A 3,259-nucleotide genomic window follows, 5' to 3' on the forward strand; every position below is an offset into this window, starting at 1 on the left:
CTTCTTTATAGGAAGTGGGTTCAGATAGCTTATGAATAGAGGTTAGAAAACAACAAAATGACTCAGAATAACATGAATAAGCAAAATCAGGTAACTGAGTGGACTTATGAAGACGTTCAGGATATCGACGAATAGGGAGAGCAGGAGCTGGATCGACAATCTCAAATGGTGCTTGGGAAGCCATAGAATCAGGAGGAGTATCATGAGCTGGTGCATGTGTACCTGTAGGGCATGAAGAATCAACAAAATATGGGGTATGGGAAGGTAGTCTGTCAATATCATTAGAAAATGGATCGATACGAATGAGATTAGTTTTAGTCAAGTCATCAGTATTATCAGCAATAGAAAAGAATGGAATGTGCTCAAGAAATACAACTTGACGAGGAACATATAATTTTTTATTAATGGGGTCAAAATAACGATAACCCTTTTGTCCCCTACCCATAACCCAAGAAAACACAGATAGCAGAGTGAGATGTCAACTTATTACATTCAACCTGAGGACGAAGAACAAAGCAAGTACAGCCAAAGACTCTCAATGAAGAGTAATCAGGAGGATGTCCATACAATGTTTCAAAGGGTGATAATCCTGAATTGTGGGAAGAAGGAATCTTATTAATTAAAGAAACAGCAGTAAGAACTGCTTCCCCCCAAAATTCACTGGGAACTTTGGCAGACAAAAGAAGGGAACGGGCAGTTTCTATAATAAGCCTATGCTTTCGTTCAGCAACACCATTTTGTTGTGGGGATGATGTTTGATGAATTGTGCCATCAAGAGCAAGTAATTCAGAGAAACCTGTTGAAATATATTCTCCACCTAAATCACATCTAAAGCACTTAATTACAGGAGAATGTTGAGTATTAATAAGTGCTCTAAAAGAACGATAAATAGAAAGAAAGTCAGAACGTCATTTCATAAGATAAACCCAACAATAACGACTATAATCATCAATAAAAGAAACATAATATCTAGACCCTCCTTTTGTGGTAATAGGAGCAGGTCCCCACACATCAGAGTGAACAAGATCAAATGGTGCAACAAAATAAGAAACACTACGAGGAAAAGGTAAAGCTGAAAATTTAGCTAATTTGCAACTACTACAATCAGAAATGTCACGAGTTTGCAAATTTTCCAAATGACCCTTAGAAACTAAAAATTTCAAACGACTAGCGGAAACATGTCCAAAGTGAGAATGCCACAAATAAAAACTAGAAGACGATGAATTCAAAGAAAAGATGACAAGTCAACACCGGAGGCTGCAACATATGGTAGTCTCAGATTGTCTAGAACATATAACCCTCCTTGTCTATGGCCTACCCCAATCAGCTTCTGAGATCAAGGATCTTGCACATGACAAGCAGTAGAAGAAAATTGAACTAAATATCCAGAATCACACAATTGGCCAATAGAAATAAGATTTAAGGTAAGAGTTGGAACATAATAAACGTCTAAAAGTGATAAATTTTGTTTGTTAACAGAACCAACACTTGCTAAAGACAATGATGTGCCATCGGTAGTCATAACTGACATAGACGAGTTAGAAGGATGCAAGTCATTAAAGAGTTTTGAGTTAGATGACGTGTTTGGAAGCACCAAAGTCAAATATCCACGAGGAAGAAATACCTGAGTGACTCTGAGATGACAAACCTATATGAGTAGAGGCTGACATAGCATGTGGCTGTGTGGCTAAGAACTTTTGAAACTGCTCTGCTAAGTCAGTCAACATGGGACTAGAAGAAGGTGGTGTTCCAAGTATAGACGAGTCATTAGATGGCATGATAGCAGCTACGTTAGCATTGGGATGATATGATCGCTGTCGTGGTTGTGGCTACTGCTTCTTCAATAGCTTGGGACATTGAGACTTCCAATGTCCCTTTTGTTTGCAAAAGTTACACTCATCACTAGCAACTTACACATAACCTTTGTTTTGATTTTGTGTGGATGATTGAGAAGGTACAGCCAACACTGAAGTGCTAGATGGAAGAAGGGATACTTCTCCTGCAAGGGATTTCAAATGTGTTTCTTCAGCTACAAGTTCACTAACCACCGAATCAACTGATGGTAGTGGAGTGCGGTGCAAGATAGAGCCACTAAGTCCCTTAAAATCACTGCGAAGTGCCATAAAAAATTGAACTAATCGTCGTTCCTCTCTAAAAGTAATATATTCCTCATATGCTTTCAATCCCGCTGATTCTGTAAGAGCCAACTCATCCCAAATTGAATTCATAGCAGTATAAAATTCGAGAATACTCATATCCTTCTGTTTTAAGGCTCGTATATCAATCTCCAACTGATATCGTTTTGCAAAATTAGACTTAGTGTATAACTTCTGTAAGTGATCCCAAACTTCTTTCGCTGTTTCAAACTTAGCTGACTGTGTACCAATGGATTACTCAACAGAATTATGAATCCAAGTGAGAGTTTTCGCATTGTTTGACTCCCAATTATCTAACTCTATCACATAATTCTCAGCAGTGATCTCAGGTTTCACGATAGTTCCACTAACATAACCCCACAATCGTTTTTCTTTTAGAAATTTCCTCATCACAGTACTCCAATATGAGTAATTTTTATCATTTAATCTGACACTAATGGATTGAAGTGAATCATCCCTTTCAGTTGCCATCATGAAATCAATAAATAATCAACTACTAATCAAAAGAAATCAGCAAATTCCAAGAAACTCAACAACGACCAACGTACCAACACGAACTACCACCGGAATATACCGTACAGTGCACGTATGACCAAACTAATACCACCAAAATGTCAGAAACTCACCAAGGAACAAACTGTCCCGTTGAACCGTTGCCAGAAAATGTCTCACGCGCCCTCACGCGCTGCCAGAATCTCTGCAACTTTCGTTCACGCACCGACGGAATAGAGCAAGTGGTGATACACGCACCGATCAGGTAGGATCGTCTCGTTGTCTGGAATCCAAATATGGTCACCAATCGCCGAACGGAGGTTTAATTTGAAAGATATTATATATTTTCAGTTGCGGCTCAAGGGAAAATTAGGGTTTTCTATTATTTTGGGGACACGAATTGTTTGAGAATGGATTGAACGAAAAGAACAACCTCAACACATATGTTTTGGCCCTGATACCATGATAAATATAATATAATCTATAGAATCAAACACATGTAGAGAATCAAAGAAGAAGAGAAAAACAATTGAGACACTTAAGGAATTAGGGTTTACAATAATTCAATATATGACAAAGAGACCTAAACTAGTAAGGAAACTAAGCTAATA

Source organism: Olea europaea, chromosome 20, assembly GCF_002742605.1.
Source record: "Olea europaea var. sylvestris chromosome 20, O_europaea_v1, whole genome shotgun sequence".
Taxonomy (NCBI): Eukaryota; Viridiplantae; Streptophyta; class Magnoliopsida; order Lamiales; family Oleaceae; genus Olea; species Olea europaea.